This window comes from Danio rerio, chromosome 24 (genome assembly GCF_049306965.1).
Source record: "Danio rerio strain Tuebingen ecotype United States chromosome 24, GRCz12tu, whole genome shotgun sequence".
NCBI lineage: Eukaryota > Metazoa > Chordata > Actinopteri > Cypriniformes > Danionidae > Danio > Danio rerio.
Genome location: NC_133199.1, coordinates 18034130 through 18048283, shown reverse-complemented (window position 1 = coordinate 18048283; position 14154 = coordinate 18034130).

The window sequence follows — 14154 nt, the reverse complement described above, 5'->3', positions numbered from 1 at the left end:
TTGGGTCAGAGGCCCCTAGGTGGAAGGCCAGGGGGCACCCTGGGGCCTCTACTGCAAGTCCAGGGAGAGTTTTTGACCCCTGGGTAGCTTGCTGGGGTCAGAGGCCCATGGGTGAAGGGCAAGAGGGCACGCTGGGGCCCATACTGCAAGTCAAGGGAGAGAGGTGGACCCCTGGGTAGCTTGCTGGGGAATAAAGCCCCTAGGTGGAGGGCCAAGGGGTACCCTAGGGCTTCTACTTCAAGTTCAGGGAGAGAGGTGGACCCCTGGGTAGCTAGCTGGGGTCAGAGGCCCTTAGGTGGAGGGCCAGGGGGCACCCTGGGGCGTCTACTGCAAGTCCAGGGATAGTTGTGGACCCCTTTGTAGATTCCTAGGGTCTGAGTACCCTAGGTGGAGGGCCAGGGGGAACCCTTGGGCCTCTATCGCAAGTCTAGGGAGAGTTGTGGACCTCTGGGTAGCTTGCTGGGGTCAGAAGCCCATAGGTGGTGGGCCAAGGGGCACCCTGGGGCCTATTCTGCAAGTCCAGGGAGAGAGGTGGACCCCTGGGTAGCTTCCTGGGGTCAGTGGCCCCTAGGTGCAGGGCCAGGTTGCCCCCTGGAGCCTATTCTGCAAGTCCAGGGAGAGAGGTGGACCCCTGGGTAGCTTCCTGGGGTAAGAGGCCCCTAGGTGGAGGGTAAAGGGGACCATGGGGCCTATACTGCAAGTCCAGGGAGAGAGGTGGACCCCTGGGTAGCTTGCTAGGGTCAGAGGCCCCTAGGTGGAGGGTCAGGGGGAACCCTGGGGCCTCTACTGCAAGTCTAGGGAGAGAGGTGGACCCCTGGGTGGCTTGCAGGGGTCAGAGGCCAGTAGGTGGAGGGCCAGGGGGCACCCTGGGGCCTCTACTGCAAGTCCAGGGAGAGACGTGGACCCCTGGGTAGCTTGCTGGGGCCGAAGTTCCCTAGGTGGAGGGCCAGGGGGCACCCTGGGGCCTATACTTCAAGTCAAGGGAGAGAGGTGGACCCCTGGGTAGCTTGCTGGGGTCTTAGGCACTTAGGTGGAGGGCCAGGGGGAACCCTGGGGCCTATACTGCAAGTCCAGGGAGAGAGGTGGAACCCTGGGTAGCTTTCTGGGGTCAGAGTCCCCTGAGTGGAGGGCAAGGGGGCACCCTGGGGCCTCTACTGCAAGTCCAGGAAGAGTTGTGGACCCCTGGGTAACTTGCTGGAGTCAGAGGCCCCGAGGTGGAGGGCCAGGAGATACCCTAGGGACTCTACTGCAAGTCCAGGGAGAGAGGTGGACCCCTGGGTAGCTTGCTGGGGTCAGAGGCAACTAGGTGGAGGGCCAGGGGGCACCCTGGGGCCTGTACTGCCAGACCAGGGAGAGAGATGGACCCCCTGGGTAGCTTGCTGTGGTCTTAGGCCCCTAGGTGGAGGGCCAGGGGGCACCCTGGGGCCTATACTGCATATCCATGGAGAGATGTGGACCTCCGAGTAGCTTGCTGGGGTAAGAGGCCCCTAGGTGGAGGGTAAGGGGGCACCTTGGGGCATATACTGCAAGTCCAGGGAGAGCGGTGGACCCCTGGGTAGCTTTGTGGGGTCAGAGGCCCCTAGGTGGAGGGCCAAGGAGCACCTTGGGGCCTCTACTGCAAGTCCAGGGAGAGAGGTGGACCCCTGGGTAGCTTGCTGGGGTCAGAAGCCCATAGTCGGTGGGCCAGGGGGCTTCCTGAGGCCTATACTGCAAGTCCAGGGCGAGAGGTGGACCCCTGGGTAACTTTATGGGGTCAGAGGCACCTAGGTGGAGGGCCAGGGGGCACCCTGGGGCCTATACTGCAAGTCCAGGGAGAAAGGTGGACCCCTGGGTAGCTTGCTGAGGTCTGAAGCCCATAGGTGGAGGGCCAGGGGGTACCCTAGGGCCTCTACTGCAAGTCCAGGGAGAGAGGTGGACCCCTGGGTAGCTTGCTGGGGTCAAATGCCCCTAGGTGGAGGGCCAGGAGGCACCCTGGGGCCTCTACTGCAAGTCCAGGGAGAGTTGTGGACCCATTGGTCGCTTGCTGGGGTCAAAGGCCAAAAGGTGGAGGGCCAGGGGGCAGCCTGGGGCCTCTACTGCAAGTCCAGGAAGAGAGGTGGACTAATGGGTAGCTTTCAGGAATCAGAGGCCCCAAGGTGATGGGGCCAGGGGGCACCCTGGGGCCTATACTTCAAGTCCAGGGAGAGAGTTGGACTCCTGGGTAGCTTCCTGAGGTCAGAGGCCCCTAGGTGGAGGGTCACGGGGCACCCTGGGGCCTATCCTGCAGATCCAGGGAGAGAGGTGGACCCCTGGGTAGCTTGCTGGGGTCAGAGGCCCCTAGGTGGAGGGCCAGGGGGCACCCTGGGGCCTCTACTGCAAGTCCAGGGAGAGAGGTGGACCCTTGGGTAGCTTGCTGGGATCAGAGGCCCCCAGGTGGAGGGCCAGGAGGTACCCTAGGGCGCCTAATGCAAGTCCAAGTAGAGAGTTGTACCCTTGGGTAGCTTGCTGGGGTCAGAGGCAACTATTTGGAGGGCCAGCGGGCACCCTGGGGCCTATCCTGCAAGTCCAGGGAAAGAGGTGGAACCCTGGGTAGTTTGCTTGGCTGAGAGTGGGCAAGGTGGAGGGCCAAGGGGCACCCTGGGGTCTCTACTGCAAGTCCAGGGAGAGTTGTGGACCCTTGGGTAAATTGCGGGGGTCAGAGGCCCCTGGGTGGTGGGCAAGGGGGCACCCTGGGGCCTCTACTGCAAGTTCAGGGAGAGATGTGGACCCCTGGGTAGCTTGCTGGGGTCAGAAGCCCATAGGTGCTGGGCCAGGGGGCACCCTGGGGCCTATTCTGCAAGTCCAGGGAGAGAGGTGGACCCCTGGGTAGCTTCCTGGGGTCAGAGGCCCCTAGGTGGAGGGCCAGGTTGCCCCCTGCAGCCTATCAAGCAAGTCCATTGAGAGAGGTGGACCCCTGGGTAGCTTCCTGGGATAAGAGGTCCCTAGGTGGAAGGTAAGGGGGAACCCTGGGGTCTCTACTGCAAGTCTAGGGAAAGAGGTGGACCCCTGGGTAGCTTGCTAGGGTCAGAGGCCCCTAGGTGGAGGGCCAGGGGGAACCCTGGTGTCTCTACTGCAAGTCTAGGGAGAGAGGTGGACCCCTGGGTAGCTTGCTGGGGTAAGAGGCCAGTAGGTGGAGGGCCAGGGGGCACCCTGGAGCCTCTACTGCAAGTCCAGGGAGAGACGTGGACCCCTGGAAAGCTTGCTGGGGCCCTAGGCCCCTAGGTGGAGGGCCAGGGGGCACCCTGGGGCCTATACTTCAAGTCAAGGGAGAGAGGTGGACCCCTTGGTAGCTTGCTGGGGTCTTAGGCACTTAGGTGGAGGGCCTGGGGTCACCCTGGGGCCTATACTGCAAGTCATGGGAGAGAGGTGGAACCCTGGGTAGGTTGCTAGGGTCAGAGGCCCCTAGGTGAAGGGCCATGGGGCACCCTGGGGCCTCTACTGCAAGTCCAGGGAGAGTTGTGGACCTCCGGGTAGCTTGCTGGGGTCTTAGGCCCCTAGGTGGAGGGCCAGTGGGCACCCTGGGGCCTATACTTCATGTCCAGGGAGAAAGGTGGACCCCTGGGTAGCTTTCTGGGGGCAGAGGCCCCTAGGTGGAGGGCAAGGGGCACCATGGGGTCTCTACTGCAAGTCCAGGGAGAGCTGTGGACCCCTGGGTAACTTGCCGGGGTCAGAGGCAACTAGGTGGAGGGCCAGGGGGCACCCTTGGGCATATCCAGCAAGTCCAGGGAGAGAGGTGGACCCCTGGGGAGCTTTCTTGCGTCAGGCGACCCTAGGTGGAGGGCCTGGGGGCACCCTGGGGCCCTTAATGCCAGTCCAGGGAGAGAGGTGGAACCCCTGGTTAGCTTGCTGGGGTCTTAGGCCCCTAGGTGGAGGGCCAGGGGGCACCCTAGGAACTATACTGCAAGTCCATGGAGAGAAGTGGACCTCTGGGTAGCTTGCTGGGGTCAGAGGCCCCTAGGTGCAGGGCAAGGGGGCACCCTGGGGCCTCTACTGCAAGTCCAGTGAGAGTTGTGGACCCCTGGGTAGCTTGCTGGGGTCAGAGGCCCCTGGGTGGAGGGCAAGGGGTCACCCTGTGGCCTATACTGCAAGTCCAGGGAGAGAGGTGGACCCCTGGGTAGCTTGCTGGGGTCAAAAGCCCCTAGGCGGAGGGCCAGGGGGCACCCTCGTGCCAATACTGCAAGTCCAAGGAGAGATGTGGACCCCTATGTAGCTTACTGGGGTCAGAGGCCCCTAGGTGGAGGGTCAGGGGGCACCCTGGGGCCTCTACTGCAAGTCCAGGGAGAGTTGTGGACCCCTGGGTAGCTTGCTGGGGTCAGAGGCCCATAGGTGGAGGGCAAGGTGGCACGCTGGGGCCTATACTGCAAGTCCAGGGAGAGAGGTGGACCGCTGGGTAGCTAGCTGGGGTCAGAGGCCCTTAGGTGGAGGGCCAGGGGGCACCCTGGGGCCTCTAGTGCAAGTCCAGGGATAGTTGTGGACCCCTTGGTAGATTCCTAGGGTCCGAGGACCCTAGGTGGAGGGCCAGGGGGCACCCTTGGGCCTCTACTACAAGTCAAGGGAGAGTTGTGGACCCCTGGGTAGCTTGCTGGCGTCAGAGGCTCCTTGTTGGAGGGCCAGCGGGCACCCTGGGGCCTCTACTGCAAGTCCAGGGAGAGAGGTGGACCCCTGGGTAGATTGCTGGGGTCAGAGGCCCCTAGGTGGAGGGCCAGCGGGCACCCTTGGGCCTCTATTGCAAGACCAGGGAGAGAGGTGGGCCCCTGGGTAGCTTGCTGGCGTCAGACGCTCCTTGGTGGAGGGCCAGGGGGAACCCTGGGGTCTCTACTGCAAGTCCAGGGAAAGAGTGGGACCCCTGGGTAGCTTGCTGGGGTCAGAGGCAACTAGGTGGAGGGCCAGGGGGCACCCTGGGGCCTATCCTGCAAGTCCAGGGAGAGAGGTGGACCCCTGGGTAGCTTGCTGGGGTCAGAGGCCCATGGGTGGAGGGCAAGGCGGCAAGCTGGGGCCTATACTGCAAGTCCAGGGAGAGAGGTGGACCCCTGGGTAGCTTGCTGGGGAATAAAGCCCCTAGGTGGAGGGCCAGGGGGTACCCTAGAGCCTCTACTGCAACTCCAGGGAGAGAGGTGGACCCCTGGTTAGCTAGCTGGGGTCAGAGGCCCTTAGGTGGAGGGCCAGGGGGCACCCTGGGGGCTCTAGTGCAATTCAAGGGATAGTTGTGGACCCCTTGGTAGATTCCTAGGGTCTGAGGACCCTAGGTGGAGGGCCAGGGGGCCCCCTGGGGCCTCTACTTCAAGTCCAGGGAGAAAGGTGGTCCCCTGGGTAGCTTTCTGGGGTCAGAGGCCCCTAGGTGGAGGGCAAGAGGGCACACTGGGGCCTCTACTGCAAGTCCAGGGAGATTTGTGGACCCCTGGGTAGCTTGCTGGGGTCAGAGGTTTCTAGGTGGAGGGATAGGGGGCACCCTGGGGCCTCTACTGCAAGTCCATGGAAAGAGGTGGACCTCTGGGTAGCTTGCTGGGGTCAGAGGCCCCTAGGTGGAGGGCAAAAGGGCAACTAGGGGCCTCTACTGCAAGTCCAGGGAGAAAGGTGGACCCTGGGTAGCTTGCTGGGATCAGAGGCCCCTAAGTGGAGGGCCAGGAGGTACCCTAGGGCCCCTACTGCAAGTCAAGGTAGAGAGGTGGACCTCTGGGTAGCTTGCTGGGGTCAGAGGCAACTAGGTGGAGGGCCAGGGGGCACCCTGGGGCCTATCCTGCAAGTCCAGGGAGAGAGGTGGACCCCTGGGTAGTTTGCTTGGCTGAGAGTGGCCTAGGTGGAGGGCCAAGGGGCACCCTGGGGCCTCTACTGCAAGTCCAGGGAGAGCGGTGGGCCCCTGGGTAGCTTGCTGGGGTCAGAGGCCCCTAGGTGGAGGGCAAGGGGGCTTCCTGGGGCCTCTACTGCAAGTCCATTGAGAGAGGTGGACCCCTTGGTAGCTTGCTGGGGTCAGAGGCCCCTAGGTGGAGGGCCAGGGGGCACCCTGGGGCCTCTACTACAAGTACAGGGAGAGTTGTGGACACCTGGGTAGCTTGCTGGGGTCTTAGGCCCCTAGGTGGAGGGCCAGTGGGCACCCTGGGGCCTCTACTTCAAGTCCAGGTAGAAAGGTGGACCCCTGGGTAGCTTTCTGGGGTCAGAGGCTCCTAGGTGGAGGGCAAGAGGGCACCCTGGGGAATGTACTGCAAGTCCAGGGAGAGTTGTGGACCCCTGGGTAGCTTGCTGGGGTCAGAGGCTTCTAGGTGGAGAGTTAGGGGGCACCCTGGGGCCTCTACTGCAACTCCAGGGAGAGAGATGGACCTTTGGGTAGCTTGCTGGGGTCCTGGGCCCCTAGGTGGAGGGCCAGGGGGCACCCTGGGGCCTCTACTGCAAGTCCAGGGAGAGAAGTGGACCCCTGGGTAGCTTGCTGGGGTCCTAGGCCCCTAGGTTGAGGGCCAGGGTGCACCCAGGGGCCTATACTTCAAGTCAAGGGAGAGAGGTGGACCCCTGGGTAGCTTGCTGGGGTCAGAGGCCCCTAGGTGGAGGGCCAGGGGCCACCCTGGGGCCTCTACTACAAGTCCAGGAAGAGAGGTGGACTCCTGGGTAGCTTGCTGGGGTTAGAGGCCCATAGAAGGAGGGCCAAGGGGCTTCCTGGGGCCTCTACTGCAAGTCCAGGGAGAGAGGTGGACCCCCAGGTAGCTTGCTGGGGTCAGAGGCCCCTAGGTGGAGGGCCAATGAGCACCTTGGGGCCACTACTGGAAGTCCAGGGAGAGAGGTGGACCCCTGGGTAGCTTGCTGGGGTCAGAAGCCCATAGTCGGTGGGCCAGGGGGTTTCCTGGGGACTCTACTGCAAGTCCAGGGAGAGAGGTGGACCCCTGGGTAGCTTGCTGGGGACTAAAGCCCCTAGGTGGAGGGCCGGGGGGCTTCCTGGGGCCTCTACTGCAAGTCCATTGAGAGAGGTGGACCCTTTGGTAGCTTGCTGGGGTCAGAGGCCCCTAGGTGGAGGGCCAGGGGGCACCCTGGGGCCTCTACTACAAGTACAGGGAGAGTTGTGGACCCCTGGGTAGCTTGCTGGGGTCTTAGGCCCCTAGGTGGAGGGCCAGTGGGCACCCTGGGGCCTCTACTTCAAGTCCAGGTAGAAAGGTGGACCCCTGGTTAGCTTTCTGGGGTCAGAGGCCCCTAGGTGGAGGGCAAGAGGGCACCCTGGGGCCTGTACTGCAAGTCCAGGGAGAGTTGTGGACCCCTGGGTAGCTTGCTGGGGTCAGAGGCTTCTAGGTGGAGAGTTAGGGGGCACCCTGGGGCCTCTACTGCAAGTCCAAGGAGAGACATGGACCCACTGGAAAGCTTGCTGGGGACCTAGGCCCCTAGGTGGAGGGCCAGGGTGCACACTGGGGCCTATACTTCAAGTCAAGGGAGAGAGGTGGACCCCTGGTTAGCTTGCTGGGGTCAGAGGCCCCTGGGTGGAGGGCCAGGAGGTACCCTTGGGCCCCTACTGCAAGTCCAGGTAGAGAGTTGGACCCCTGGGTAGCTTGCTGGGGTCAGAGGCCCCTGGGTTGAGGGCAAGGGGGCACCCTGGTTCCTATAGTGCAAGTTCAGGAAGAGAGGTGGTCCCCTGGGTGGCTTTCTGGGGTCTTAGGCCCCTAGGTGGAGGGCCAGGGGGCACCCTGGGGCCTATACTGCAAGTCCAAGGAGAGATGTGGACCCCTATGTAGCTTGCTGGGGTCAGAGGCCCCTAGGTGGAGGGCCAGGGGGCACCCTGGGGCCTCTACTGCAAGTCCAGGGAAAGTTGTGGACCCCTGGGTAGCTTGCTGGGGTCAGAGGCCCATGGGTGGAGGGCAAGGGGGCACGCTGGGGTCTCTACTGCAAGTCCAGGGAGAGAGGTGGACCCCTGGGTAGCTTGCTGGGGAATAAAGGCCCTAGGTGGAGGGCCAGGAGGTACCCTAGGGCCTCTACTGCAAGTCCAGGGAGAGAGGTGGACCCCTGGGTAGCTAGCTGGGGTTAGAGGCCCTTAGGTTGAGGGCCAGGGGGCACCCTGGGGCTTCTAGTGCAAGTCCAGGGATAGTTGTGGACCCCTTGGTAGATTCCTAGGGTCTGAGGACCCTAGGTGGAGGGCCAGGTGGCACCCTTGGGCCTCTACATCAAGTCTAGGGAGAGTTGTGGACCCCTGGGTAGCTTGCTGGGGTCAGAGGCCCCTTGGTGGAGGGTTAGGGGGCACCCAGGGGCCTCTACTGCAAGTCCATGGAGAGAGGTGGACCTCTGGGTAGCTTGCTGAGGTAAGAGGCCCCTAGGTGGAGGGCAAAAGGGCAACCAGGGGCCTCTACTGCAAGTCCAGGGAGAAAGGTGGACCCTGGGTAGCTTGCTGGGATCAGAGGCCCCTAAGTGGAGGGCAAGGAGGTACCCTAGGGCCCCTACTGCAAGTCAAGGTAGAGAGTTGGACCTCTGGGTAGCTTGCTGGGGTCAGAGGCAACTAGGTGGAGGGCCAGCGGGCACCCTAGGGCCTATCCTGCAAGTCCAGGGAGAGAGGTGGACCCCTGGGTAGTTTGCTTTGCTGAGAGTGGTCTAGGTGGAAGGCCAAGTGGCACCCTGGGGCCTCTACTGCAAGTCCAGGGAGAGTTGTGGACCCATGGGTAACTTGCGGGGGTCAGAGGCCCCTGGGTGGAGGGCAAGGGGGCACCCTGGGGCCTCTACTGCAGGTCCAGGGAGAGATGTGGACCCCTGGGTAGCTTGCTGGGGTCAGAAGCCCATAGGTGGTGGGCCAGGGGGCAACTTGGGGCGTGTCCTGCAAGTCCAGGGAGGGAGGTGGACCCCTGGGTAGCTTCCTGGGGTAAGAGGCCCCTAGGTGGAGGGCAAGGGGGCACCTTGGGGCCTATAATGCAAGTCTAGGGAGAGAGGTAGACCCCTGGTTAGCTTGCTGGGGAATAAAGCCCCTAAGTGGAGGGCCAGGGGGTACCCTAGGGCCTCTACTGCAACTCCAGGGAGAGAGGTGGACACCTGGGTAGCTAGCTGGGGTCAGAGGTCCTTAGGTGGAGGGCCAGGGGGCACCCTGGGGGCTCTAGTGCAAGTGAAGGGATAGTTGTGACCCCTTGGTAGATTCCTAGGGTCTGAGGACCCTAGGTGGAGGGCCAGGGGGCCCCCTGGGGCCTCTACTTCAATTCCAGGGAGAAAGGTGGACCCCTGGGTAGCTTTCTGGGGTCAGAGGCCCCTAGGTGGAGGGCAAGAGGGCACCCTGGGGCCTTTACTGCAAGTCCAGGGAGAGTTGTGGACCCCTGGGTAGCTTGCTGGGGTCAGAGGCTTCTAGGTGGAGGGTTAGGGGGCACCCTGGGGCCGCTACTGCAAGTCCATGGAAAGAGGTGGACCTCTGGGTAGCTTGCTGGGGTCAGAGGCCCCTAGGTGGAGGGCAAAAGGGCAACCAGGGGCCTCTACTGCAAGTCCAGGGAGAAAGGTGGACCCTGGGTAGCTTGCTGGGATCAGAGGCCCCTAAGTGGAGGGCCAGGAAGTACCCTAGGGCCCCTACTGCAAGTCAAGGTAGAGAGTTGGACCTCTGGGTAGCTTGCTGGGGTCAGAGGCAACTAGGTGGAGGGCCAGGGGGCACCCTGGGGCCTATCCTGCAAGTCCAGGGAGAGAGGTGGACCCCTGGGTAGCTTGCTGGGGTTAGAGGCCCCTTGGTGGAGGGCCAGCGGGCACCCTGGGGCCTCTACTGCAAGTCCAGGGAGAGAGGTGGGCCCCTGGGTAGCTTGCTGGGGTCAGAGGCCCCTAGGTGGAGGGCAAGGGGGCTTCCTGGGGCCTCTACTGCAAGTCCATTGAGAGAGGTGGACCCCTTGGTAGCTTGCTGGGGTCAAAGGCCCCTAGGTGGAGGGCCAGGGGGCACCCTGGGGCCTCTACTGCAAGTCCAGGGAGAGTTGTGGACCCCTGAGTAGCTTGCTGGGGTCTTAGGCCCCTAGGTGGAGGGCCAGTGGGCACCCTGGGGCCTATACTTCAAGTCCAGGGAGAAAGGTGGACCCGTGGGTAGCTTTCTGGGGTCAGAGGCCCCTAGGTGGAGGGCAAGAGGGCACCCTGGGGTTTCTACTGCAAGTCCAGGGAGAGTTTTGGACCCCTGGGTAGCTTTCTGGGGTCAGAGGCTTCTAGGTGGAGGGTTAGGGGGCACCCTGGGGCCTCTACTTAAACTCCAGGGAGAAAGATGGACCTCTAGGTAGCTTGCTTGGGTCCTAGGCCCCTAGGTGGAGGGCCAGGGGGCACCCTGGGGCCTCTACTGCAAGTCCAGATAGAGAAGTGGACCGCTGGGTAGCTTGCTGGGGTCCTAGGCCCCTAGGTTGAGGGCCAGGGTGCACCCAGGGGCCTATAATTCAAGTCAAGGGAGAGAGGTGGACCCCTGGGTAGCTTGCTGGGGTCAGAGGCCCCTAGGTGGAGGGCCAGGGGGCACCCTGGGGCCTCTACTACAAGTCCAGGAAGAGAGGTGGACTCCTGGGTAGCTTGCTGGGGTTAGAGGCCCATAGAAGGAGTGCCAAGGAGCTTCCTGGGGCCTCTACTGCAAGTCCAGGGAGAGAGGTGGACCCCCAGGTAGCTTGCTGAGGTCAGAGGCCCCTAGGTGGAGGGCCAATGAGCACCTTGGGGCCTCTACTGGAAGTCCAGGGAGAGAGGTGGACCCCTGAGTAGCTTGCTGGGGTCAGAAGCCCATAGTCGGTGGGCCAGGGGGCTTCCTGGGGACTCTACTGCAAGTCCAGGGAGAGAGGTGGACCCCTGGGTAGTTTGCTGGGGACTAATGCCCCTAGGTGGAGGGCCAGGGGCTACCCTAGAGCCTCTACTGCAACTCCAGGGAGAGAGGTGGACCCCTGGGTAGCTAGCTGGGGTCAGAGGCCCTTAGGTGGAGGGCCAGGAGGTACCCTAGGGCCCCTACTGCAAGTCAAGGTAGAGAGTTGGACCTCTGGGTAGCTTGCTGGGGTCAGAGGCAACTAGGTGGAGGGCCAGGGGGCACCCTGGGGCCTATCCTGCAAGTCCAGAGACAGAGGTGGACCCCTGGGTAGTTTGCTTGGCTGAGAGTGGCCTAGGTGGAGGGCCAAGGGGCACCCTGGGGCCTCTACTGCAAGTCCAGGAAGAGTTGTTCACCCATGGGTAGCTTGCTGGGGTCAGAGGCCCCTTGGTGGAGGGCCAGCGGGCACCCTGGGGCCTCTACTGCAAGTCCAGGGAGAGAGGTGGGCCCCTGGGTAGCTTGCTGGGGTCAGAGGCCCCTAGGTGGAGGGCAAGGGGGCTTCCTGGGGCCTCTACTGCAAGTCCATTGAGAGAGGTGGACCCCTTGGTAGTTTGCTGGGGTCAGAAGCCCATAGTCGGTGGGCCAGGGGGCTTCCTGGGGCCTATATTGCAAGTCCAGGGCTAGAGGTGGACACATGGGTAGCTTGCGGGGATCAGAGGCCCCTGGGTGGAGGACAAGGGGGCACCCTGGGGCCTCTACTGCAGGTCCAGGGAGAGATGTGGATCCCAGGGTAGATTGTTGGGGTCAGAAGCCCATAGGTGGTGGGCCAGGGGGCAACTTGGGGCCTATTCTGCAAGTCCAAGGAGAGAGGTGGACCCCTGGGTAGCTTCCTGGGGTCAGTGGCCCCTAGGTGGAGGGCCTGGTTGCCCCCTGCAGCCTGTCCTGCAAGTCCAGGGAGAGAGGTGGACCCCTGGGTAGCTTCCTGGGGTAAGAGGTCCCTAGGTGGAGGGTAAGGGGGCACCTTGGGGCCTATACTGCAAGTCTAGGGAGAGAGGTAGACGCCTGGGTAGCTTGCTGGGGAATAAAGCCCCTGGGTGGAGGGCCAGGGGGTACCCTAGGACCTCTACTGCAACTCCAGGGAGAGAGTTGGACCCCTGGGTAGCTAGCTGGGGTCAGAGGCCCATGGGTGGAGGGCAAGGCGGCAAGCTGGGGCCTATAATGCAAGTCCAGGGAGAGAGGTGGACCCCTGGGTAGCTTGCCTGGGAATAAAGCCCCTAGGTGGAGGGCCAGGGGGTACCCTAGGGCCTCTAATGCAACTCCAGGGAGAGAGGTGGACCCCTGGGTAGCTAGCTGGGGTCAGAGGCCCTTAGGTGGAGGGCCAGGGGGCACCCTGGGGCCTCTAGTGCAAGTCAAGGGATAGTTGTGGACCCTTGGTAGATTCCTAGAGTCTGAGGACCCTAGGTGGAGGGCCAGGTGGCACCCTTGGGCCTCTACTGCAAGTCTAGGGAGAGTTGTGGACCCCTGGGTAGCTTGCTGGTGTCAGAGGCCCCTAGGTGGAGGGCCAGGGGGCACCTTGGGGCCTCGACTGCAAGTCCAGGGAGGGTTGTGGACCCCTTGGTAGCTTGCTTGGGTCAGAGGCCCAAAGGTGGAGGGCCAGGGGGCACCCTGGGGCCTATATTGCCAGTCCAGGGAGAGAGGTTGACCCCTGGGTAGCTTGCTGGGGTCTTAGGCCCCTAGTTGGAGGTCCAAGGGGCACCCTGGGGCCTATACTGCAAGTCCAGGGAGAGAGGTGGACCCCTGGGTAGCTTACTGGGGTCAGAGGCCCCTAGGTGGAGGGCTAGGAGGTACCCTAGGGCCCCTACTGCAAGTCCAGGGAGAGAGGTGGACCCCTGGGTAGCTTGCTGGGGTCAGAGGCAACTAGGTGGAGGGTCAGGGGGCACCATGGGGCCTCTATTGCAAGTCCAGGGAGAGAGGTGGACCCCTTGGTAGCTTGCTGGGGACAGAAGCCCATAGGTGGAGGGCCAGGGGGTACCCTGGGGCCTCTACTACAAGTCCAGGGAGAAAGCTGGACCCCTTGGTAGCTTGCTGGGGTCAGAGGCCCCTAGGTGGAGGGCCAGGGCGCACCCTGGGGCCTCTACTGCAAGTCTAGGGAGAGAGGTGGACCCCTGGGTAGCTTGCTGGGGTCAGACACCCCTAGAAGGGGTTCCAGGGGGCACCCTGAGGCCTCTACTGCAAGTCCTTGGAGAGAGGTTAATCCCTTGGTAGCTTGCTGGTGTCAGAGTCCCCTAGGTGGAGAGCCAGGGGGCAACCTGGGGTCTCTACTGCAAGTTTAGGGAGAGAGGTGGATCCCTGCGTAGCTTGATGAGGTCTGAAGCCCATAGGTGGAGGGCAAGGGGGTACCCTAGGGCCTCTAACGCAAGTCCAGGGAGAGAGGTGGACCCCTTTTTAGCTTTCTGGGGTCAGAGGCCCTTATGTGGAGGGCCAGGGGGCACCCTGGGGCCTATACTGCAAGTCCAGGGAGAGAGGTGGACCCCCAGTTAGCTTGCTGGGGTCAAAGGCCCCTAGGTGGAGGGCCAGGGGGCACCCTGGGGCCTCTACTGCAAGTCCAGGAAGAGAGGTGGACTCCTGGGTAGCTTTCAGGAATCAGAGGCCCCTAGGTGGAGGGCCAGGGGGCACCCTGGGGCCTATATTGCAAGTCCAGGGAGAGTTGTGGACCTATGGGTAGCTTGCTGGGGTCAGAAGCCCATAGGTGGTGGGCCAGGGGGCAACTTGGGGCCTATACTGCAAGTCCAGGTAGAGAGGTGGACCCCTGGGTAGCTTCCTGGGGTAAGAGGTCTCTAGGTGGAGGGTAAGGGGGAACCCTGGGGTCTCTACTGCAAGTCTAGGGAGAGAGGTGGACCCCTGGGTAGCTTGCTAGGGTCAGAGGCCCCTAGGTGGAGGGCCAGGGGGTACCCTGGGGTCTCTACTGCAAGTCTAGGGAGAGAGGTGGACCCCTGGGTAGCTTGCTGGGGTCTTGGGCACTTAGGTGGAGGGCCTGGGGGCACCCTGGGGCCTATACTGCAAGTCCAGGGAGAGAGGTGGAACCCTGGGTAGCTTGCTAGGGTCAGAGGCCCCTTGGTGAAGGGCCATGGGGCACAATGGGGCCTCTACTGCAAGTCCAGGGAGAGTTGTGGACCCCCGGATAGCTTGCTGGGGTCTTAGGCCCCTAGGTGGAGGGCCAGCGGGCACCCTGGGGCCTATACTTCATGTTCAGGGAGAAAGGTGGACCCCTGGGTAGCTTTCTGGGGTCAGAGGCCCCTAGGTGGAGGGCAAGGGGCACCCTGGAGTCTCTACTGCAAGTCCAGGGAGAGTTGTGGACCCCTGGGTAACTTGCTGGGGTCAGAGGCCCCTAGGTGGAGGGCCAGGAGGTACCCTAGGGCCTCTACTGCAAGTCCAGGGAGAGTTGTGGACCCCTG